At 42.8% G+C, this 26,394-nt stretch overlaps 1 long non-coding RNA gene across 1 annotated transcript in view; it reads right to left on the bottom strand.

Annotated features, from left to right (window-relative positions):
- Positions 1–26,394, bottom strand: part of LOC139031111 (uncharacterized) — a 74,050-nt gene that overhangs the window by 3,191 nt on the left and 44,465 nt on the right. Inside the window, exon 2 of the long non-coding RNA XR_011483536.1 lies at positions 9,919–10,003. This is a non-coding gene — a long non-coding RNA (uncharacterized lncRNA). The remainder of the gene's footprint in view (positions 1–9,918; positions 10,004–26,394) is intronic.

Raw genomic sequence — 26,394 nt, 5'->3', positions numbered from 1 at the left:
GTTGAGAAGATCCCCTGGAGAAGGAAATGGCAACCCACTCCAGTATTCTTGCCTGGAGAATCCCATGGATGGAGGAGCCTGGCGGGCTACAGCCCACGGGTAGCAAAGTTGGACAGGACTGACGGACTACTTTTACTTTCAACCTTCTTTATGGTCCAGCTCTCACATCTGTACATGACCACTGGAAAAGCCAGAGCTTTGACTATACAGACCTTTGTCGGCAAGGTGATACCTCTGCTTTTTAATATACTGTCTAGGTTTGTCATGGCTTTCCTTCCAAGAAGCAAGAGTTTGAATTTCATGGCTGCAGTCACTGTCCACAGTGATTTTGAAACCCAAGAAAATAAAATCTGTCACTGTTTCCACTTTTTCCCCTTCTATTTGCCATGAAGTGATGGGACTGGATGCCATGATCTTAGTTTTATATATGTGTGTGTATATACATATAAATTTGTGTGTGTATGTGTGTGTATGTACTCACATGTATATACATTCATATGCAGAATTTTTGGATTAGCAACCTCTTACTATCTAACTAGATTAAATAAGATACCTGGGATCACCCAGTATAAATCTCTCAATTTTAAATCTCATCACCTTGCATGCAAACTTTTACCTCATTTCATACTAAGAGAATGAGGTGTCCTCATTTGAAGATAACTCCTCAAATCTCTCCATTCTTTCTTCCAAGCCCTCACTCTTCCAACTTTTCCTTTTCTCTTAAATATTCAATCCCTTCCTTTCTATTCTTTTCTCCTCTTTAGCCTATAAATAGTCCCAAGTCTCCCCCACCATAAAAAAATATTTTACTAAACTCCTACCGCTCTCTATAATTTGCCACCTTTCCATTCTCTGCCAAGTTTCTCAAAGAGCAGTCAGCATTCACTTTCTGCCACAATTTGCCTCCCCAAGATCAACAACGATTCTATAATGTCAAATCTAATTAATATTTAGGTCTCTATAAAAATGACTCCTTTGATTTCTTTCCATGTTTCCTTTGTTGATACTATCTCCATCTACTCTTTTTCTTTTTTTTAAAGTGAAAGCAGATTTATCTAGAAAGATACACACTCCATAGAGTGTGGGCTGTCACAGAAGGCGAAAGAGGCGGCCTATCTTCATCTTCTGTTAAAATATTCTTGTTCCCAAGGGCCCATTTCCTGCCTACTCATGCTGCACACTCATGTGTAATTTCAGTCACTCTTGTGGTTTTAACAACCACCTATATATACGAAGATGATGAGTTTCTCATCTACACCTTTGACTGAGACTTCTCTCAAAGCTTCAGACACATGCACTCAATATCTTACTCACCATTTCCACTTGGACATCCCACAGAAACCTCAGGCTCAGCATGTCTAAAATACCACATCAACTCTCACAGTGCTGTCTCCTTCTAGAGCACCAACAGCCACTCAATTGACTAAGCCAAAAATCTGAAATTCGCCTTTGAACCTTTAAAATTCCTCATTCCACTCTCTCCTTTAAATGTACTAGAAATGAACCCAGTTCTGCTAATTACACCTCATGTTTCTCAGAACTGTAGATTAGATGATGAGATTATGTCACTCCCTGCTTAAAATTCTCTACAGGCTTGTTAGTGCACTTGGCATAAAATGGAAACTCCAAGACCCCACATAATCTTGGCCCCTCTGTCTTTGGGCTGTTGGCACACTGCATCTCTGTGTTTGTCAAACACTCGAGTTCATTCACATCTCCAGGTTGTATCATTGAAGGTTTCCTCTTCCTGGAAATGTGTCCTGCCATCTCTCTTCGTGACTCACTCTTTTCTTAAATCTACTAAACACAAAAGCCATCTCTGAGGCTCTAATCCTGCTCCACCACCATCACCAACCCCCCACCCTGCCCCATCCACAATAAGCAGACCCTTGCAGACACACCATCACTTTTATTATCTTCACGGCACTCATCACTATCTGAGTCATCTGATTTGTGTATTCACCTATTGTCTCCTTTACTACAGACTAGCACTTATCATTTTGGAAATATTATGTTTAACTTGTTTTGGGCCCACCTCCCTTACTAAAATTTAAATTTTATGAGAGCTGAGACCGGTGTGTGTGTGTGTGTGCGTGCATGTGTGTGTGTATGTGTGTGTGTGTGTGTGTGTGTGTATTACTATATAGCCAACTGCAGTCTCCCTTCTGACAGGTCATGAATTCCTCTCTCACCCTCCAGGCCCAATACTGCTGATAAACCAGCAAGCTTTATGCCTGGTCCTGACTGAAAAATAACAAAGAGAGAAAAAGACAAAAAACTCTCTCCATTCAGCTTCTGAGAAAAGTCTGAAGCACCTAGTTTCCGAGTGGTGCTAAAAGCATCTGGCCCTCCCCAGGGTGGCATCATGTTCACATAAATGCTCCATGATTCAACATTTCCTGGGCACCTTCTCTGTGCCTCATGCCATATTAAGTGTTGTGTGGGTTACCCTGGTGAATTGAGCACTATCTCTGCCTCCAGGAGCTCGTACTTTTATCAAGGAAGACACACAAACGACTGTAACAGATTATCTGAGACAATTCCGATTGTTGAATGACGTGTCCTGGTTTGCGATTCAGAATATCTTGATCTTGTAACCCCAAACTGAACATGATAAATACGTGTCAACAGTATTTGCTCTTTTGGGAGCATAAAAGAAGCAACTAACTCTGCCGGTACAATTGGGGGAAGCTACACAACAGATCAGTTAGTTGAATCTTGATGTAACTAGGGGATTTTTCTAACTAGAGAAGATGGAGAACAGCATTCAAAGCATAGTGAAAAATTTGAGCAAATGTTCAGAAGTGAATGTGATCAAGTACTAGAGAAGAGAGAGGGAGGAAAAAAAAAAAACCCCACTAAAGTGAACACTGCAGAATGATGAGAGCTTGGTGGTTGAGAGCATTGAATGTCATGGTGAAGAATGTTCATTCCCCACCCCCACCACCAATTCACTGGTTCCCCTCACCTGAGCTATACTGGCTATGTCAGAATTACCTAAGAAACTTGTTTAAAATCTATATTCTTGGGAGTCAGACCAAGACTGTTTCTGAGAAACTCGGAGGATGAGCTCAGGTTGGGAACCTTGATGTGGAGACTTAAGGAAGCCCTTCTTTGTCTTGCTCCATGGGCCGTTACCAAGATCTGAAACTGGCTGGTTCAGCTTTGGAGAGTTCCCCAGCAGGACAGGAAGCAGACTGGTTACCCCACATCCAATGAGAGTGGACTCTGTCTAGCCCTTCTGCTCTGCCCATCACCCTGCATGCCTGGGAACTCGATGTCCATTGGGCCTCTGGCCCAGGTCCAGGGGCTTGCTTTGTCTCAACGTCCTCATCTGCAATCCAGTTTTCCTCTAGACTTGTGGCTTCCGTAAGAGCCCCGAGTTACTTGGTTGGGGTAACTGACCCATGTTTGCACTTCCTGCCTTGTAGGGCTGGACATTAGTGAAGGTCTGACTCCAAAGCAGAGAATCTCAGACACTTGTCCTCACCAGACTCACCAAATGAAGGTTTCAACAGGAGGATGACATAACTGGGTCTATATTTTAGGAAGATGGATTACAAAAAATAGGGGGAAACATTTAGAAGACTGAAGTAGTAGTTTAATGGGAGAGACAGTGAAGAACTGTGCAAATAACGGCTGAGAAAATGAAGACAGGGGACTGAGAACTTGGTCACAGATTAGAGGCAGAGAGAATAAAAGCAGAGATGATGTCAAGGTTTTTAGTTTCATAAAACCATGTCTTCGCTGTATTAGCAATTTGCTTCTAAATCATTTGTTACCTATTTTTTAATCTTACTCAAAGTTTTCATTGCATGGGGAAGCACCATTATTAAATGATGTCACAGTTGCAGCCCATTTATTTAAAAAAAAAAAAAGCACTGAAACTACTGCCATTTTGAAAGCCTTCCTACTGGTTGGAACTAATTTTCTCTACCACAAATATCAAAAGTGACTGGAAATGTATAAAGCAATCATTTTCAACCCCCAGAAGTAATGCTATTATTCTGAACTCAAAGTAATCCACTTTAGATGTTATTTTAGAAATATTAAAAAAGCATCAATAGTTTATCATAGAGAGGAAACTCTGCATTCAAAACTGCTAATCTGAACATTTTTTAAATTAGTGGCAGGCTACTCATCTTTTTGTTTCCACTTTTTTTTCACATGAGTATTTCAGCTTTACTTAACAATTTTACTTCTGACTAATTTGAACATATGTGCATTGCTTTAGTGTTTGGCTTGGAGAGAATTTTTGTGGTAAAAATAATTCAAAATCAAGCTTTGTTTTTGGAATGTTTATTTCTCATGAGATTCTGAGAGATGTGCATAGATTCAAAGGGATAACTTAATATTTAGATTTACTCTTGGGCTTTAAAGGGTCATTCAACATTAGAGCAATTGTGCTAAAATAGCACTCTAATATTCAAAGGGGCTTCCCTGGTGGCTCAGACGGTATAAAGAATCTGCCGGCAATGCAGGAGACCTAGGTTCGACCCCTGGGCTGGGAAGATCCCCTGGAGAAGGGAATGACTACCCACACCAGTATTCTTGCCTGGAGAATCCCATGGACAGAGGAGCCTGGCAGGCTACAGTCCACACGGAGTCGGACACAACTGAGCGACTAACAATCAATATTCAAATGCTGTCCAGTCGCCATATCTTGATTTCTTGAAAGATGATATCAGCCTCCTTTCCTCTGCTTGAAGTTGCCAAGTTAGAACCAATAGTGAAGTTTAGCAACAAACCTGCCCATGTAGGGCTCTTCATTCTTGATTTGGCTAGTGCCCAGCTCTAAATCTGAATACAGCAAAACTCTCAAGTTTTATGTATGAAGAAACCGAACTCAAATGCTGAGTCCACAAACTCCCACAACGCAGATGTGCCGCCCTGGCTTGTCGGCCACAACCACTGGAGAAGCCACCATGGCCCTGCATGCTCAATCATGAACTCTTCCTTTAACCAGAGTTTTATTCTTTCCTGGCTTTCTTCTTTCAACCAAATAATGGAGCAATTTGCAAACCTTCACTTCTGTTCCACAAATACATTCCTACCATGAAGTGAGCTTTAACAACACACACTGTAGAAATTATTTCCCTCCTCGATGAGTTCATCTTGACCTTCTGTGTCCAGGAAGGAGAAACAACCCCTTTTCCCAAGGAGCGGATGAATAATCACTCACAAGTAAGAATGCTCCCAGGCAGGAGGAAGGGAGTTGCCAGCTCCTTCCTTGGTATCACGTCCCCTGCCAAGTAACAGTTGGTAGGCTGCCCCGTGATTTTCCACAGTCCAGATTCAGGGAGGGTGACGCCCTTCTTCATTAAGATAAACAAGAGAAAACAGCAGCAGGTGTGGTGTAATTAGCTGAGCCTGGACTCCAGACAAAGAAGCAAAAACCCCCTACACCTGCATGTAAGAACAAAGCTTTACCGTAGCAGGAATTTGGGATTGAAAGCCAAGTGTGGAATTGCCTTAAGTCAAGTTGCAAAGAAAAACAGCACAAGCTAGGACTTGACCGGGTGTCTCAGGACTTGACAGCTCCCGTCTTTGGCTTCTTCCCAGCTGAAGTTTAAGAGTAGAGACGACGTGACCTGAACCCACAGTTCTCAGGAAATTCAAGAAGAGGAGGCCCTGTGGAGCAAGACTAAACCTTAGGCATCTTCTTCAAAATGCTTTCGCTTTCAGTAAGCTTCTGCTGGCGGGTGAGTGGAACAAATCCAGTTACTTTGTCCCCTTGAAGAATGGGGAGAGGATATGGAAAAGAGCCAACAGCCACATCCTGACAAGAAAGAAAGTGAAGTCGCTCAGTCGTGTCCCACTCTTTGGGATCCCATGGACTGTAGCCTACCAGGCTCCTCTGTCCATGGGGATTTTCCAGGCAAGAAAACTGGGGTGGGTTGCCATTTCCTTCTCCAGGGCATCTTCCCAACCCAGGGATCGAACCCGGGTCTCCTGTGTTGCGGGCTGACGCTTTACCACCTGAGCCAGCAGGGAAGCCCACAGCCTGACATCCTGACAAGAGCCACATCAGACTTTCAGTCCTTCCAGCAGGGGCTAACGTTGGCTCCACCTTATAGGTCTTGCAACTGAAGCTTGGAAATGTTCCATCACTAGCTCAAGGTCAAATGACTAATAAAGGGCAGGGCCTGAATCTGTTGTTGTTGTTTTGGGCTGTGCTGGGTCTTTGTTGGAGCGCCCAGGCTCCCCTACTTGTGGGGGCTGAGTTGCCCCAGGTCAGCATATGAGAATCTTAGTTCCCCGACCAGGCATCAACCATGCATTGGAAGGTGTATTTTTTTTTTTTTAAGATTTACTTTACTTATTTATATATTTATTTTATTTATTTTATCTTTGGACTGTGCTGGGTCTTCATTGCTGTGCATGGGCTTTCTCTAGTTGTGGCGAGCAGGGGATACTCTCCGTTGCAGTGCGCAGGCTTCTCATTGCAATGACTTCTCAGGTTGCAGGCGCGTGGGTTTCAGTAGTTGTGGTTCCCAGGCTCGAGAGCACAGGCTCAATAGCTGTGGCACATGCGCTTAGCTGCTCCATGGCACATGAAATCTTCCCGGATCAGGAATCAAACCCATGTCTCCTGCATTGGCAGTGTGGATTCTTTACCACTGAACCACCAGGGGAGCCCCTGGAAGGTAGATTCTTCACTACTGGACCACCAGGGAAGTCCCCAGAGCCTGAATTTGAACCCAGCATGGCCAAGCTTTCTACCCAGGGTTTGTCCTTTGTCCTCATGATTATCAAATGCCAGTCCCTGGACTGATGCTAGCCCAGCCACTCAGAAGACCCACCTAGGTAGCATTGTCAAAATGCCTAGACCATATACAGGCTCTAAAAAAATCTAACTCAATAGATCTGGAGTGAGATCTGGGAAACTGTGTTCTTAAATTTTTTTTTTTCTTGACATTCTTTTGCAGCCAGACTTGGGAACCACTGCAGTATATATTTTTCTTAGCCTTTTTTCCATCAGTTAATTGATTTTGTGGAAATCTTAGCTCATCTCCCAAATCAAAGTATAATACATCCATTACTCATAGGGAGTGTATCTGATGTTTCTTTGAACTGTGAAATATATTTTCAAAATATTTATAATTCTAGTGCTCCACTGGAAAATGTCCTTGAGCTATATTACATGCTTCCTTATCTTCAGAAAATGAGGGTGCATCCTTGGGATGAATGTGTAACCTACAAGTGTCTTGCTGCAAAACTCAGTCATTTCCTGCAGGGTTCACGATTCTCCTTACTTCTGAGTGGCTCAGAATGCAGGGCTACCGGTGCTCAGGACCAGCTTCCCACCTCTTAAGACACTTCTGACTTACTGTACCTTCAGGGCTTTCTTTGTGTTAGACGCGGGCCATGCATCTGTTTCGCCAATTTTCTACAGTGCACTTTTTCCTAAGACAATTTTCATTTCAAATTCCTGCTAAAGACCCTGAGGAACCCCTCTCGAGAACTGAGGAGAAGCGTTTTATATCCTTATGCCTTCCAGCTGAGGTTCTTTGTGCTCCTAGATCCAGGTCTCCAAAGCTTGTCTCCTTCTTACTCAATCTCTTCTGTGAAACAGTCCACAGCTAGACCGAAGGAGGATTTAGAAAACTGTGATTTAGGGGCCAAATCTAGCCTGGCACTTGTTTCTGTAAATAGCATATTACTGGAACACAACCAGGCCCATTCATCTGCTTGTCTGTGGCTGCTTTCATGCTACAGTGGCAAAACTGGGCAGCCAGAGACCACATGGCCTGCACAGCCGGGAGCATTTCGTTTCTGGCCCTTTGCAGAAAAAGTTTGCTGATCCATGGACAAAAGGAACATTTCTAGTGAAAACATTTATAAATTTTCCTGCAACAGAGAAATACCACATACACTTCTAGGATCACTCAAAAACACATATACTGTGAGGATTTTGTCCTTTGCCTATTTTTCTTTATTTTTAATCCTTTTTTTACAGCATAATATTTGTTGTTCAGTTGTTCAGTCATGTCTGATTCTTTGCAACCCCATGGACTGCAGCACACCAGGCTTCCCTGTCCTTCACTATCTCTCAGAGCTTGCTCAAACTCAGGTTCATTGAGTCGGTGATGCCACCCAACCATCTCATCCTCTGTCACCCTCTTCTCATCCTGCCCTCAATAATATACATATTCTTTTTTTTTTAATCACATGTTCAAGTTTCACTAGATTATTAATGAGGCAAAATTATGGCATAATTATGAGGCAAAATCACATGTTCAGGTTTCACTAAATTATTAATGAGGCAAAATTATGGCAAAATGAAATGATGGACAGTCTTTTCAGTTAAAGCCATTTTTAAATATATGATGAGTCACCTATTTATATATATAAAGAGAAGTACTGTGGAGAAGATTATTTGAATCTCTGTTCATTTGTCATAATTCTCTCCTCTTAACCTTTCCCTCATCTGCTAAAATGAACCCCAATTTCACCAATTTGTAATGCATATTGCTGATAACAAAAGGAATCAATGTTTTCTTTTAATTTTCCCTAAGCCATCTTGATAACTGGTGATGGAACAAAGAATATATCTAATAAAATATCAACCCAGGAAAGTAAATCTTAGAAAAAAGTCTCACTGCTTTCTATGAAAATAAGAAATAACACGCCTTTAAAAATCTCATTACTCTTTTCAAATATCACAAAAGTCACTAAAGAAAATCTTCCAGATTTGATATTTAATGATTGTCAAAAAGCATTGTACCTGAAATCTGCACTATGCTCACTTTGCCTGCCAAGTTATTGACATTTAAAAGTACCAGTACGCCCTCTTGTGGCACATTGCAGTTACTGTTCTTTTCTACTACTAATCTAGCAGTAGTGTGCGTGTTAGTCGCTCAGTCCTGTCTGATGCTCTGCCTTTGCGACCCCATGGACTGCAGTCCACAAAGCTCCTCTGTCCGTGGAATTCTCCAGGCAAGAATACTGGAGTGGGTAGCCATTCCCTTCTCCAGGGGATCTTCCCGACCTAGGAGCTGAACCGGGGTCTCCTGCATTGCAGGCGGATTCTTTACCCATTGGGCTACCAGGGAAGTACTGGTGGGACCAGCTCCCCGTGATGTCTCCCCAGGACTGCTTGGGAGTCTTTTGTTTTTTAATATACAAGCCCATCACTTACTAGTTTAACTGGGATCCCTTGAGCAAACTACTGTAATGTTCTCAGCCTTAATTTCTTACCTGTAAAATGGAGAGACTAATAATGGCACTTTCATAGCTGTCATGAGGATTAAATACAAGATTGAACGTGAAGGTGCCACCTCAGGCTGGCAGCAGAAGAGATTAGCATGTGTTATAGCCAGTACGATGAGGTTTCCAAATATACCCCAACACTGTGATTTCTTAATAGTGCCCTCTCTCCTTTTGCCACTCCCACTTTTCAAGTGTATTCTTAATCTGTTTTATTAAATTTTTTGTTTGTTCATATTTGCTTTTGCTTCCTGTGTGGCAATGGAAAAGCTAGCCTTAAACGTGTGGGCTCTTGTTTTTGAACCCTGGATTTCAACTGACTTTTTACTTCTCTAACACAGGAAGACTGCCTTTTAGGGCCAGTACCTAGAAATGTAAATAGCGGAATATTTCTGTGTTACATGGCTATGAATCCCTGGACACCCTTTTTATTGGAGAGCTGAGAGAGACCCTCTGATGATTAAAAAGTATGACGAGCAATACGAGGAAGTACTTGTGTGTGTGTGTGTGTGTGCGCTCAGTCAGGTCTGACCCTCTGACGGCATAGCCTGCCAGGCTCCTCTAGGCAAGAATACTGGAGTGGGTTGCCATTTCCTCCTCCAGGGCTCTCCCCAACCCAGGAATCAAACCCATGTCTTCTGCGTCTCCTGCTTGGCAGGTGGATTCTTTACCACTAGCGCCACCTGAGAAGCCTGAGCAAGTACTTACTGTTTGTCTTTTCAGTGGTCAGATGATTCCTAGGCATTGAGCTGGAAGTTTCTGATGCAGACCAGGCAATTCCCACGTCATGGATCTGTCCATTTTAAAAGAAAAGTAAACAATGATCGCGGTACAACACCAACGGATGGAATAGATACTCCAACTATTGAGGGTTTTGTTTTTTTTTTTGTCCACAGCTTCATCAAACATTAAAAGTGAATTTCTAGGTCAACTCCAGCTGAAAAGTACTTATTTTAGAACCCAATTTTTTGTTTCCCTTGCAATGCTCTGACATCACGTCAAGGTTCTTACATTCAAAAATAGGGCCTCAAAAGGAGTCTTGATTCTTTTTGTATGGTTTACATTTGCAGGTGTTTCAGTGTCTTTATTAGATGTAGTAAGAGTAAAACATGCTAGAGAGAGAGATGATTCCATAACAGACTACTCCAAATATTATTTAATAAATAAGTTTTTAACTACACTCATGTTGGTATCCATGACTGTTGCCTGTTACCTAGGAATTAAATGTTGAGTTGCAAGGTATCATCACTATAGTAACTGGAAGTCACTGGAATGCTGAAAATGTGGGAAGATGTTAAATTTAGATCAGAGTAAGTATTTGTCACATTATCAATTCTATCCCTGCAGGAGCTAATTTTCTTCAACAGATCTTCCTTATATATCACATGAGAGCCTCCTTTCTCTCTTTTGTGCCAATTCTCAAAATCATTCAAATTAGCAAAAAAAAAAAAAAAAATGAGGGGGTTTTCAGAAATAATGTTTTGCTGTTTTTTCAAACCACAACTTAACCATTGTTGTTTAGTCCCTAAGTGGTCATGTCTGACTCTCTCAACCCCATAGACTACAGCACGCCAGGCTTCCCTATCCTTCACTATCTCCCAGAGCTTGCTCAAACTCATGTCCATTGAGTCAATGATGCCATCCGATCATTCATGTCTCAGTGCTGTTTCACTTTTGCTGAATGATAAACATGACAAATGTCTTGTGTTTTCTGGACACACACTTTTAAGTAGCCTTTTTTTTTTAAACCTCAGAAATGCCCCATCTGACCTGTCTTGTGACTATTCACAGTGAATCATTCAAAGCTGGCATGCTGTAGGATTTTAGTGCTTTCTGGGGCAGTAACTTTCTTACCCGCAAACACACAGCTTTCAAACTACCCAGATGAGATCAAACAGTTGCTGGCATTTATATTTTCCTAGGCATCAGGAAAAAAAAAAGTCAATCCCACAGAATTAAGTGCCTTTAGGAGAAAAACAAAAAGACATGTGGATGTCTCACCTCAAAGGCAGAAATATTTTCTGTCTCTTGTTTAGTGTTCCCAAACTCCAGGCATCCTCTTTTTAATTTTTTTTTTTCCTTTTTCTCTATTCCCTTTCTCTCCTGCCTCTGAATTATAATTAGGAAACTGGAGGATAGAGCTGACCTTCACTTGAGCTCATTTTCAGTAATAAACAAAGTCTAATGGAGGACTTTTCGGCTTCTTGACAAATGATCGATGCTGCTTCTTTGGAGTTCCTGACACACACCTGTGGGGTGTTGGCCAGGGGCTCCCCATTGGAAACCCCTGAAGGGGACTGTGCTCCAAGCAGTGCGAACACATGTATTGCTAGTCACCTGTCTTGCATTGTCCATGGCCCATTGCTGTCTAAAAATAACGAGTGCTCTTGACCCAACTCTTTACTAAACTTTCTGGAGAAGTTGACCTCCTTGGATTGTACCCCTGGAAGAGCCAAGTGAAGGACGGTATTTTGCCTCGGACCAGATCCCCCAGTAGAGCAGCTCCTCCTGGAGGTCTGGACTGAGGAGCGGATGAGCCATGCTCTGAATCAGTGAGAGCAGCTGGATACACTTCATATCAAAATACACTCCCTCTCTTCTGCCCCAAAGCTCCAGGAGAATGAGGTACAGGTAATTCCTCCAAGAAACAATCCTACTAGTAACTAGTCCTGACACGGAGTTCAGCAGATGTCCAGAGGTGAGATATTTACTGCCCCTGACAGTCCTTACAGAGTCTTCAGTGGGAGCCTGGGAACCCCGTCCTCTGCGTCTCTTCTCTCTCTCCATGGCCCCAACGATGCCCACCCCATTCTAGGGGTGCTAGCTCCATCTGGGGAGTGAGATTCCTTGAGGTCATCATGATCGTTTTTCCTAGACAACTCAACCTCTGTTACACACGTCTTCTCCCTCATAAGGAGAGGCTTATCATTTCAGCATCTTCCGATGAGACCGTTCAAAATAAACCATTTTTCTTATGTGCTTAGCATGCTTAAAATTTTCTTTCACTTGAATCTTTACCAGAAATTCCCTTCATCAGAAGTAAACAAGGAAGAAAAAAATTCAATTATGTATATATACGTGCTAAGCCACTTCAGTTGTTTCGACTCTTTGTAATCCCATGAATTGTTGTCTGCCAGGCTCCTCCGTCCATGGGATTCTCCAGGCCAGAACACTGGAGTGGGCTGCCGTTTCCTCCTCCAGGGGAGCTTCCCGGCCCAGGGGCTGAACCTGCATCTCCTATGTCTCCTGCACTGCCGGCAGATTCTTTGCCACTGAACCGCCAGGGAAGCCCCCACATACATATACAGATAGAGACAGACATATCGATTCAAGAAGTCCAAACATAACTTAGTGTCTTCTTTGAACTAAGAATTGTAGTAGGTCCTGGGAGTATAGAAATGAATAATTCATAGGCAAAATTTCAGTGTCTTTGAATTCAGAAATTAACTAGAGGTAAGGTGGTGGTGGTGAGCTTGAGTGGCTCAGTGGTAAAGAATCTGCCTGTCAATTCAAGAGATGCGGGTTCGATTCCTGGGTCAGGAAGATCCCCTAGAGAAGGAAAAGGCAGCCCATCCAGTATTCTTGCCTGGAGAATCCCATGGACAGAGGCGCTTGGGGGGAGCAGCAGCAGTGGTGGGGGAGGTAAACAGACATATAAAAAGTTAAAGGTAATGCAGTCCTGTAAGAAGTTGCATCTAGAAATGAATCAAGTTTTGGTTAGCTCAGAAGGAGGTACCACTCCCTGGGAGAGCCTGAGAGGATGTTGTTGGTTTAGGGTGGACGGGTCTTAGTCACAAGGAGGCTAGCTGCAGGGCTCAGGGTAGGGTGGGAGGGTTGGGGGCGGGGGGGATAGGGACATGTCCCATGGTTAGTGCTGACTCACTAGCGGGCAGAGCCAGGCCTTGGCATAGCTGGCTGCCAGGCTGGGAATCCTGGAGCTGATGTCAGCCTACTGGCGAGTGAGGCCAGATCCGAGGGAGATCCGAGGGCAGCTGGCTGTGGGACCCAAGGTATCCTGAAGTTGGTGTCGGCTTGCTGGGGGATGGGGCTGGGGCCCAGGGGTAGGGTTCCAGGGCTGTGCTCACCCCCTGGTGGATGAGGCTAGGTCCTGGACTGGCTAATGACCAGGGCCAGGTCTTCAGGTGGTCTGCTGGCGGGTGTGGCTGTGTCCCTGGTTCAGCTACTGCTTGACCTGGGGTGTCACAAGACTGGTGACAAGTGGCCAGTGGGCAGGGCTGGGTCCTGGCACCAATAAGCTGGAGGGAGAGTTGTAAAAGGCTACTTGCCAGCACCAGTGTCTCGTGGTAAGAAAGCCCCCCCTACAATGGCTTCTGCCAGAGTCTGTACCGCCCATCTGTGTCATGGAGGTGAGTCTAAATTGCCTCCCTCCTTTCTAGAAGGCTCTCCAAGATCAGAAAGTGGGTTTGACCCTTTCAACTTCTCCCCTGGGTCTCCAAGTGTGTGTGATTTTGTGTGCACCCTTTATAAGTGGAGTACCTCTTTCCCACAGCCCTGTGGCTCTCCTGAAAGTAAGCCCCACTGGCCTTCAAAGCCAAATGTCCTGACAGCTTATCTTCCCTGTGCAGGACACCTGGACCGAGGAGCCCGAGGTGGGTCTCCGGTATCTCTCACCTGAGAAAGAACCTCTGCAACTATAATTAGCAACCTGTTTGTGGGTTGCTCACCTGGAGCTGTGGGTCTAGACCGTACCACCCTCCCCCACCCCTCCTACCTGTCTTGTTGTCATTCCCCCTTTATATCTCTGGGCCTCCCTGGTGGCTCAGATGGTAAAGAATCTGCCTGCAATGCAGAAGACCCAGGTTTGATCCTTGGGTTGGGAAGATCCCTGGAGAAGGGAATGGCAACCCACACCAGTATTCCTGCCTGGAGAATCCCATGGACAGAGGAACCTGGCAGGCTACACAGTCCATGGGGTTGCAAAGAGGTGAACACGACTGAACGACTATCACCTTCACTTTTCACTTTTATATCTTTAGCTGTAGACCATCTTCTCTAGCTAGTTTTCAAGTGATCCTCATCAACATTTGCTCTGTATATAGTTGTAATTCTGGAGTGCTCATGGGAGGAGGTGGCTTGGGATCTTCCCAATCCAGGGATCAAACTCGAGTCTCTTGAGTCTCCTGCATTGGCAGGCAGGTTCTTTACCACTAGCGCCACCTGGGAAGCCCTCTGAGCTACCATGCCAATGCTAACTCACTTCAGTCATGTCCGACTCTATGCGACCCCAGAGACAGCAGCCCACCAGGTTCCCCCGTCCCTGGGATTCTCCAGGCAAGAACACTGGAGTGGGTTGCCATCTCCTTTTCCAATGCATTAAAGTGAAAAGTGAAATTCAAGTTGCTCAGTCGTGTCCAACTTTTAGCGACCCCATGGACTGCAGCCTACCAGGCTCCTCCACCCATGGGATTTTTCAAGCAATGAGCTACCATACCCCAATACAAAATAAAAAGTTTAAAGTTTGAAAAAAAAAAAAAAGAATTCTCCCTTAATTGTGATGTTTCCTCTTGGTAAATTTCCATCTACTGAGTTCCACCCTGCTTCTTGGCTACAAATTCCCATTTTTCCTTATTGAGTTGATTAGAGTTGAGCCCAATCTCTCTCCCCTACTATAAAACCCCTTTGTAATGGTTCCTAAACTTTTTGTGATAGTTCCCCTGAATAAAGTCTGCCTTAGCATTCTTTAGCAAGTGTCATGAATAATTTTCTTTTTAATAAACTTCAACATAAGAATTTTGGAGCAAGGGGACTCAATTCAGCTGATAATGTAGAGCTTTGAAAGTTTTGAAAAATAAAGAAGCTCCAGTGAAGAGCTTCTCCTGAGAGAGACAAAGAGAGAAAGAGGGAGGGAGGGGGAGGAGATTCTTGGTTTTCTTAGAGCTCTGGAAGATGGCATGGATTGGCTAGGACAACCTCAAGCTCTGTACTGGGGAGTAAGGAGAAGAGAATGAAAAAAGTAGTTGGCATCCTGTAGGATAACACTTCTGTGTGGTTTAGGAAAAATAAACCTCAGGAAAACACAAAATCAAACAATGCTCTGACATTTAGCCCTATGTATATCATGGCAATTGAAAGTCCCACTACTATTCCATCACCAAACAATCATGTTTATAATTCTTACCAGTTATTGATTGCCTACTAGTTCAGTCTAGCAGAGACATTAAGGGCTCTAGGGTCAGACAACCTCCCAGCTGTATCAGTTACCATGCGATCTTGAAAAATTCATCTTCTAGGCACCTCATCTTCTCTTCTGGAAACTTTGAATAAAGACTGTCTTCCTCAGATGGCTCTAGTTAGGATTATATGAGATATGATTTAGTGCTAATATAGTTAATTATATGAGATATGATTTCATGATTTTAGTTAATATATCAAAACCCCTGATTTTTTTATATTTTATCTTTTTTATTTTGGGGGGAACACAATTCAGCCCCTAAAAATACCCAAAATAATTAAAATCAGTGTCTCAAAGAATAACATCTGTATACCCATGTTCATAGCAGCATTATTGACAATAGCCTAAAGGTGGAAGCAACTCAAGGGTCCATCAAAAGATAAATAGATAAAATGGGGCATATATATCAATTTAGTCACTCTGTCACGTCTGACTCTTTGTGACTCCATGGACTGCAGGACACCAGGCTTCCCTGTCCATCACCAACTTCCAGAGCTTCTCAAACTTATGCCCATTGAGTCAATGATGCCATCCGACCATTCATGTCCCAGTGCTATTTCATTTCACTGAATGATAAACATTACAAATGTCACATCCTCTGCCTTCCCCTTCTCCTCTGCCCTCAATCTTTCCCAGCATCAGGGTCTTTTCTAAGGAGTCAGTTCTTCACATCACGTGGCCAAAGTATTGAAGCTTCAGGTTCAGCATCAGTCCTTCCAATGAATATTCAGGACTGATCTCCTTTAGGATGGACTGGTTGGATCTCCTTGCAGTCCAAGGGACTCTCAAGCGTCTTCTCCAACACCACAGTTCAAAAGCATCAATTTTTCAGCACTTAGCTTTCTTTACGGTCCAACTCTCACATCCATACATAACTACTGGAAAAACCATAGCTTTGACAATTTGGACCTTTGTCAGCAAAGTAATGTCTCTGCTTTTTAATATGCTATCTAGGTTTGTCATAGCTTTTCATCCAAGGGACAAACGTCTTAATTTCATGGCTGCAGTCACCATCTGCAGTGATTCTGGAGCCCAAGAAAAGAAAGTCTCTCAATGTTTCTGTTGTTTCCCCATCTATTTGCCATGAAGTGATGTGATGGGATGCCATGATCTTAGTTTTTTGAATGTTGAATTTTAAGCCAACTTTTTCAGTCTCCTCTTTCACATTCATCAAGAGGCTTTTTAGTTCCTCTTCACTTTCTGCCATAAGGGTGGTGTCATCTGTATATCTGAGGTCATTAATATTTCTCCTGGCACTCTTGATTTCAGCTTGAGCTTCATCAAGCCTGACATTTCGCATGATGTACTCCGCATATTGAGTTAAATAAGCAGGGTGACAATATACAGCCCTGACTTACTCCTTTCCTGATCTGAAACCAGTCCCTTGTTCCATGTGTGATTCTAACTGTTGTTTCTTGACCTGCATACAGGTTTCTCAGGAGGCAGGTCAGGTGGTCTGGTATTCCCATCTCTTGAAGAATTTCCCACAGTTTGTCATGATACACATAGTCAAAGGCTTTGGTGTAGTCAATAAAGCAGAAGTAGGTGTTTTTCTGGAACTCTCTTGCTTTTTTGATGATCCAACAGATGTTGGCAATTTGATCTCTAAGTCTTCTGCCTTTTCTAAATCCAGCTTGAACATCTGGAAGTTCTCGGTTCATATACTGTTGAAGCCTGGCTTGGAGAATTTTAAGCATTCCTTTGCTAGCGTGTGAGATGAGTGCAATTGTGCAGCAGTTTGAATATTCTTTAGCATTGCCTTTCTTTGGGATTGGAATGAAAACTGACCTTTTCCAGTCATGTGGCCACTGCTGAGTTTTCCAAATTTGCTGGCATATTGAGTACAGCACTTTCACAGCATCTTTTAGGATTTGAAATAGCTCAACTGGAATTCCATCACCTCCACTAGCTTTGTTCATAGTGATGCTTCCTAAGGCCCACTTGACTTTGCATTCCAGGATATCTGGCTCTAGGTGAGTGATCACACCATCGTGCTTATCTAGGTCATGAAGATCTTTTTTTGTATAGTTCATCTGTGTATTCTTACCACCTCTTCTTAATATTTTCTGCTTCCCTTAGGTCCATACCATTTCTGTCCTTTCTTGTGCCCATTTTTGTATGAAATGTTCCCTCAGTATCTCAAATTTTCTTGAAGAGATCTCTAATCTTTCCCATTCTATTGTTTTCCTCTGTTTCTTGGCATTAATCACTCAGGAAGGCTTGCTTATCGCTCCTTGCTATTCTTTGGAACTCTGCATGGGATGGGTATATCTTTCCTTTTTTCCTTTGCCTTTAGCTTCTCTTCTTCTCTCAGCTATTTGTAAGCCTCCTCAGACAACCATTTTGCCTTTTTGCATTTCTCTTTCTTGGGGATGGTCTTGATCACTGCCTCCTGCACAAAGTCATGAACCTCCTTCCATAGTTCTTCAGGCACTCTATCAGATCTAATCCCTTGAATCTATTTTTCACTTCCACTGTATATTCATATAAGGGATTTTTCACTTCCTCTGTATAATCCCTTGAATCTATTTCTCACTTCCACTGTATAATTGTGTGTATATATATATATATATATATATATATATAAACACACACAATGGAATATTATTCACACTTAAAAGTGAAATAAATGTTGATGTGTGCTATGACAAGGATTAACCTTGGGTATATTATGCTAAATGGATTAAAAACAGTCACAAAAAGACAAATACTGTATGATCCTACTTAACATAAGTCACCTATAAAATTCATAGAAACAGAAATTACAAGGGTAACTATAACCCAGTTTTTTAAAAAAAGAAAAGAAATACAGGGTGGTTGCCAGGAGCTGAGAGGAGCGAAGAATGGGGTGTTAGTGTTCAATGGGTATGGAATTTCAGTTTTGCAAGATGAAATAATTTGGGAGCTTAGATGCACAGCAATGTAAATGCACTTAACACTATTGAAGTGTACACCTAAAAATGGTTAAGATGAAAAAATTTATGTTTTGTATCTTTTAATAAATTTTAAATCTAAAAATTACATAGCTGTATACACATGTTATACCACTGTTAATTTCCTTGCTTTGATAATGTACTATGTTTATGTAAGAGGCAACCATATGATCTTTGCAATTTCCTGTGAATCTATAATTACTTTAAAGCAAAAAGGTTTTAAAATTTCTATTCTTGTGTTAAAACAATTAAGGAAGCTAGAGATTGTCAATTAAATCTCTTGGACCAGGATAACAGAACTTTATGGAAGCAGAGATTAAACTGTTTAACTGCAGCCTGCCCATGGGGGGAACTTTAATCATAAAGAAGCTCACAAACCGGAACCCAATTGGACCAAGAAACCCATGTAATTATTGACCTGGACTCTTGGGCCACTGAATCAATAGAAATTGATAAGAGGCCAGACAAGAATTTCAGGCAAAGCGTTATCAGAACTCGTGCTACAGCAAGAGGAAATGAAAACAGGAGTCAAGACACTCAAGCTCACTATTTTATCTATTTTTAATCTCCTACAAAAATCCTGTGAGGAAACAATAAATGCTGGAGAGAGTGTGGAGAGAACGGAACCCTCCTACATAGCTGGGGGAATGTAAACTGGTACAGCCACTGTGAAGAATAGTATGGAGGTTCCTTAAAAAGCTAAAATTAGATGCAACAATCCCACTCCTGGGCATATATCCAGAGAAAAACGTGATCCAAAAGGATACTTACATCTAAATATTCACTGAAGTACTGTTTATACCAGCCAAGACATGGAAGCAACCTAAATGTCCATTGACAGAGGAATGGATAAAAAAGATGTTGTACATGTATACAGTGGAATATTATTCAGCCATTAAAAAGAAGGAAATAATGCCATTTGCAGCATCAGGGATGGACCTATAGATTGTCATATTGAGTGAAATAAGTAAGTCAGAGAAAGAGAAATATTGTATGACATCCTTTATATGTGTAATCTAAAAAGAAATTGATTCAAATAAATTTTCAAACCAGAAAGAGACTCACAGACTTAGAGAATGAACTTATGGTTGCCTGAGGGAAGGATGGGGTGGAGGGAGAGTTAGGCAGCTTGGGATGGACAAGTACACACTGCTATATTTAAAATGGAGAAGCAACAAGGACCTACTGTATAGCACATGGAAATCTGCTCAATGTTATGTGGCAACCTGGATGGGACGGTGCTGGGTGGAGAAGGGATACATATATATGTATGGCTGAATCCTTTCAGTATTCACCTGAAACTGTCACAACATTGTTTGTTAATCGGCTATATCCCAGTTCAAAATAAAAAGCTAAAATGTTAAAAAAAAAAATCCTGTGAGGTACATAATCACCAGCCCCCCTCCAACTGTCTCCTAGCATCCCACATCCCAGGTATCACTGAAGATAATTTACATGAAATTCATGAGAGCTCTACTCCCCAAAACTGATGGAAGCAGTAGCTTCAAAATCACTTCCTTCTTCTCCTCTTTGGATGGTGCAATTATCCTGCACATAGCTGTTCTCCTGGCACAGTTCCTATGACAACGGCTCTCTCAGATATTTTTCTGCCCATCCATAGTACTCATGGCTCTTCTCGTTTCCAAAGAAAATCATCAAATAAAGCCTTACGTCAAGGGTTTTGTTAACAGGAAATCTTTTGTTAATGGGGACTCTCAGAAAAGAGCTATGATGCTCCATCAACTGAGGCAGTAAATTGCTTTAAGCTGTTTCTGTTTAAATGTTATAAAGCCCCATACACACTCACTCTCTCCAGCACAATAATTGGGAACATGTACAATTAGATGTCATAGTTACTAGTACAATGCAAAGAGTTTCATTCTGATTGATCTCTTTAAAAAAATCTTTTTCTCGATGATGTTTCATTTTAATTGTCTGTTGCAATTTGCTTTACAATACCACAGTATGTAAACATTTGGAACTCTGTGTGCACAATTCAACTCTAATCTACACCCCAGGGATCAATGAACATATGAAGCTGCCTGATACAATAAATACCCTAAGAACTGGCCAGGTGGCATTTAAAAGTATTTTTGTCAAAAAAAAAAAGGTGAAATTGTTAGTCGCGTAGTTACCCTGACTCTTTGCGACTCTGGGGACTGTAGCCTACCAGGCTCCTCTGCCCATGGAATTCTCCAGGCAAAAATACTGGAGTGGGTTGCCATTCCCTCCTCCAGGGAATCTTCCCAACCCAGGGATCCAACCCAGGCCTCCTGCATGGCGGGCAGATGCCTCACTGTCTGAGCCACCAGGAAAGCCCATGTCACCACTACAAACTTTATTATTTACTGTGTAAGAAAGACTTTCTAACTGGTGAAACCAGTGGAGTTTAAGTTATGAAATTGTTAGAAGATGGACATCTCCATCTTTGCAGGAGCAAGGTAGGAATACCTGTCTGGGTCAGAAGTTCATACTAGGAGGACAGTTGGTATGGCCCTGTACCCTCCCATCAATGGATGATCCTGTTCTCTGATCTGACTGATAGGCCTGACCGCCCCCTCCATCAGAGCACACCTGTCTTCATCTTGGGGAGTCTTTCATGGAGGTCCTGGTCATTGTGTCAAGGGTTGAAACAGAAAATACTAGAAGTAAACAGAGACTGTACAATTGTTTTATGCCTGTTTGCTACCCAATATTTGTTTGCTTAGAATGATATGGTCTAAAATGAATAACCGACAAGGCCCTACGGTATAACACACAGAACTCTGCTCAACGTTATTAGGCAGCTGGATGGGAGAGGAGTTGGGGGAGAATGGATACACACATATATATGGTTGAGTCCCTTCACTGTTTACCTGAAACTATAACAACATTCTTTGTCAATTGGCTATGGTGGTGGTTTAGTTGCTAAGCCATGTCCGACTCTTGCAACCCCATGGACTGTAGCTTGGCAGGCTCCTCTGTCCATGGGATTCTCCAGGCAAGAATACTGGAGTGGGGTGCCATTTCCTTCTCCAGGGGATCTTCCCGACCCAGGAATCAAACCCAAGTCTCCTGCATCGCAGGAAGATTCTTTAACAACTGAGCTATGAGGGAAGCCCTGTCTTCATATTGGCTATACCCCAATATAAAATAAAAAGTTAAAAAAAAAGAATAATATGGTCTGAAATGTACTTGTGCTACAACTATCTGGTAGAAAGGTGGTAAGTGATATTCCCTCTAACTACTGGAGAGCTCTGATGGAGTTCAAAATTACCTGATATTCAGCAACGAAATGTAACCGGGACTAAGTTGGTTCAAACTCTCACACTTCTTTCTTCAACACACAGCTCATAATAATCCGAATACCTCAATTTCCCCTGCCAGACTGGTATTTGTTTTCATTGACAGGCTCATTGATCATTATACAAGTGCAGTCTACCGTCAGAATATTATCTTCAGGCAATATAGAAATGCTCTAGTGTCCATAACCACCATTTAGGTACTTAGTCATAAATCCTCATACTAATTCCCAGACACTTTGTTTTCCTTTTTAAGACAATTTTTAGAGCAGTTTTTGTTCATATCAAAATTGAATGGAAGGCATTGAGATTTCCCATTATCCTCTGTCCTCAATACATGCACAGACAGCATCCCCCACTATCAACATTCCCCCCACAGTGGCACATTTGCTACAACTGGTGAACCTACACTGACACATCATTATCACACACAGTCCGCAGGCTGGCTCTAGGGTTCACTCTTGGTTTTGTACATTCTATGGGTTTTGACAAACATATAATTATATGTATCCATCATGATAGTATCATACATAGTAGTTTCAATGACCTAAAAGTCTTCTGTATTCCACCTGTTTATGCTTCCCTCCCACTGCCAACTCCCCGGAACCACTGATCTTTTTATAAATGATATACATTTATCTCTTCTCTCCCTACTATCTCCCTAAAGAGCCCTCCTATCCCCATCTGAGCTCCCAAATCCACTTGCAAATACTTGTATTACAACACATCTAACATTGTTCCTGTTATTTTCACTAAGACACCCCCAAGACTGTGCGTTTTTAAGTAAGGTTTTTCATTCACATTCATCAGCCTTTCTCCCAGGAGAGAGTCTGGCATGTGGTGGGAATGCAATAACTGCTTGGTGAGTGAGTGAGAAAGTGACTCCTGGAAGTTAACACTTGTTCCCTTTATGGTTTTGGAATCATTCCTCTACCAGCAGCACTTGTGATTTCCCAAATGAAGCTTTACATGCATAGGAGTCTGACATGATCAGTCACCACAGGAAAAGCTTGATTTCCCTCCAAAAGAGATGCAACTTTCACCCTCTAAGGCCTTTACTCTGTGGAAGGTTCAACACGCAGATCAAATATAAGAAGTAAAGAAACAAAGCACCTTTAACAATTCCGTGAAGTACAGAAAGCAGACTGTAAAGTCTCAATATCTCATCATAATGTCCTGAAATGGAAAGTCCCTGTGGCTGTTTGGTAAGCCAGTGCAGGGCCTTCTTCATCCCAACTTACAGACACCTTTTGAGGCAGAGAATGGATATTAAGAAAACCAATGGCTGGAGTGCCTCGTATTGTTAGGCCAGTAGTGGATGGACAAAATGGCCAGAAAGGTTCCTCACTGCATAAACATACTTGGGAAACATCCTTTAGGAAAGAATGTCAGGAACATTCTAGAAGGTTTATGTCTGAAATATGTCAGAGACTGGAAAAAACAAAGGTTGGAAACCACTGCTTTTGATTTTAGACCATGCAACCCCAAGCACAGAACTGCTTGACCTAATTTCTGGTTCCACAAACAGCTTTGGGGAAATCGTCATTACTTTACCCTAGCCTTCCCAGAACAAGAACCAAACACCCCTGAGGACAGCAAGTGACATACCACCCCACCACCAAGCTGGCACTGGCGAAGAGGTAGGCTATTTGCAGAGAGCACGCCGCCTCTGCTGTGAGTGGGCAGTGAAGCACCAGAGAGATGCGTGCTGCCTGCCTGGAGACAGGGTTGCTAGGTGCCTCTGAAGTAGTGAGACCAAGAGGTGTGCATTATTTCCCCCACACTTCTGATTTTACACAGTGACAGAGGGAGCCTGGAAACAACAGGAAAGAACAGTGCCTGTGATGTCAGAAATAATGGCCAGCCAAGTGCCCTGTGGGGCAGAAGGAGCAGTGTTGAAGCTTTTATCAAGAGCCGGAGAAAAAACGTAATGTGATTTGGTTTCACCATAATTGCTTAAGCAGCCTGGGTGAGAACTAATTATGAGTTCTTCTGGCTCCAGAGAAACCCCACCTCTTCCTTCTCCAGGATGGTACTAAAATATCAGCATTGCATCACCAGGAATCACTCCCATTGGCGGCCTTTCTTAAGGAAAGCCGTGTGCTCCATTTCTCTGAAAGCCACTGGAATCTGAATAGACCCAGGAATTTATATCTTTCCAAGGCAAATAAAATATTCCTGGCACTTCCTTGTCACTTGAAAGCTCCTAGAGTGCTTGCCTATGATTATGTCATAGAGGAAGTATTGTTTTTAAAATGTGGGAGTGATGAAATGCAGACAAGGAAATGAAGGGACAAGTTATAGGCCCTTCGTCACCACAACAGCCCTGCCACTGTGAGACTCAGGGTAAGTCCTGGGTTTCAGAACCAAGCTGCTCATTGGTGACACTTGGGGGCTCTCCTTGGGCTCTAGTGGGCTTCCCTGGTGGCTGAGTCAGTAAAGAATCTGCTTGCAATGCAGGAGACCAGGGTTCGATTCCTGGGTAGGGGAGATCCCCTGGAGAAGGGAATAGCAACCCACCCCAGTATTCTTGCCTAGGAAATGCCATGGACAGAGGAGCCTGGGGGGCTACAGTCCATGGGGTCACAAGAGTCAGGCATGACTTAACAACTAAAACAACTGGGCTCTAATGGCCCTAAGGAGTAAAGGACTTTTGCTCAGAAAGTCGGTCACTTAATTCTCAAAAGAGCAGAGGTAACACTGAAAATCAACTTGTGTTCATCCAGGTTAATAGTCCAAACTGTAAAACTAGATGCAAGCAAAGTAATACTGCTATAATGTGATTTTTTGGAATCTTTGTGAGTTCTGAGAATGAGGCAAGTAGATATACAGCAGGAAAAAGAACATGAGTTCAAATCCTAGGTTCAATCTGGGTTCAAACCCTAACTCCAATGCTTACTGGCTATACATAAGTTGCTTGCCTTTTCAGAATGTCAGGTTCAACTGAGAAAAGAGGTAAAATGATCAGTTCCTATGTAAGGATGAGACGTAATATGCAAAGTGTCTGCACTGTACTTGGAACACAGGTTGTGCACAGGAAATGGCAGCTCGTGTCACAATTCTCTCTCCCTTGACGAGAAAGCCTAAGCTGAATGCCTCATACCCAGGCAGCACTGTTGGGGTGACAAATACAAATACCAAGTGTGACTTCTTTTCTGAACCATCACAATGCAGCTAGTTGGGAGGCAGAAGGGGCGTGAGGACGGAAACAAGCAACAACACAACACTATAGTATTAGATACTACAGATCTTCCCCAGCTTAGGATGGGGCTAAGTCCCAAATGTCCGACTCTTTGTGACCCCGTGGACTAAGGTCTGCCAGGAGCCTCTGTCCATGGAATTTTCCAAGCAAGAACACCGGAGTGGGTTGCCATTTCCTTCTCCAAGGGATCTTCCCAACCTAGGGATTGAACCCAGGTCTCCAGCATTGCAGGCAGACTCTTTACCATCTGAGCCAGTAGGGAAGCCCAAGTAAAGCCTGTATAAATCAGAAACATCCTAAGTCAAAAACGCATCTAACATATCTAGCCTGCGAACACCGTAGCTTAGCCTAGGCTACCTTAACCGTGTTCAGAATACATCAGTCTACAGTTGGGCAAAATCATCTCACACGAAACCTATTTTATAATACAGTGCTGAGTATCTCATGGGCTTTATTGAATACGGCACTGAAAGTGAAAAACAATAGTTGTAAGGTTACTCAATGGTTCTCTGTATATCAGCTGTTTACCTTTGCGACCACGTGGCTGACTCGGAGCTGTGGCTCACTGTGGCTGCCTGGCATCACGAGAGAGTGTTGTACTACATATGGATGGTCCGGGAAAAGATTCAAAGGAGTGTTTCTACTGAATGAGTATCACTTTCACACTCCTGTAAAGTCAAAAAAATCGTAAGTTGAAATCACAGCAAATCAGGGACTGTCTGTCAGGGGTGTAGCGCAAATTCAAGGCAGGGGAGAAGCTCAGGGAAAAGGAAGAATAATGCAAGTACAGTGATAAGTTCAATCACTTGAACAGAAAAGCAAACCCAAGTGGGACTGACCCACCACTAAGGTTCACACAGAAGTGAAACTGTAGATTTAACAAAGACAGAAGGGCAATCCTCTGAGAAGAGGCTCATTTAAGCACCCAAAGGATATCTGAGCAAAAGTCAACTTTGGCTGCTTATTCACCAAGGCATCATTCTCAAGGAAGACGGGAGCCCTTCGGAAGCTCTAAGCATGGACCTCGACTGGGCTCACCTGTGGCAGACAGGAGATGAGTTACCAACTTTATTCTGCAAGAAAAGCTAGGAAATGAGGAGCAGAAATAAATGATCCAACTCCATAAAAAGTCCAAACTGAAATACGAGTTTAACATGTGGTGTTTCATAAAATTAAACGGCTGGTTCTACCCATGACTCTGCTGTTCTCCCTTGTCATGTATATCTTTAAATATGTAACAGAGTTATGCCCAACTCCATAAAAATGGATAAACAATACACAGCACTTTATTTCCTATAAACCTTAGTAATTTGAATCTGAACCCTCCAGGAAAATCCAGTCTTTATGCTTGACCACCCACTTATTGGGAAAAGAGGAAAACACAATAGCATTGATTGTGTAGTCACACCCAGGCTTACTATTGTGTACAGATTTGCCTAAATACCATGTGAACTTGTGGAGAAGGCAGTGGCAACCCACTCCAGTACTCTTGCCTGGAAAATCCCGTGGACGGAGGAGCCTGGTAGGCTGCAGTCCACGGGGTTGCTAAGAGTCAGACACGACTGACTTCACTTC

This window comes from Odocoileus virginianus, chromosome 25 (genome assembly GCF_023699985.2).
Source record: "Odocoileus virginianus isolate 20LAN1187 ecotype Illinois chromosome 25, Ovbor_1.2, whole genome shotgun sequence".
NCBI lineage: Eukaryota > Metazoa > Chordata > Mammalia > Artiodactyla > Cervidae > Odocoileus > Odocoileus virginianus.
Note: the sequence above shows the minus strand (reverse complement) of the source record. Positions and strands in the feature narration are given on the sequence as shown.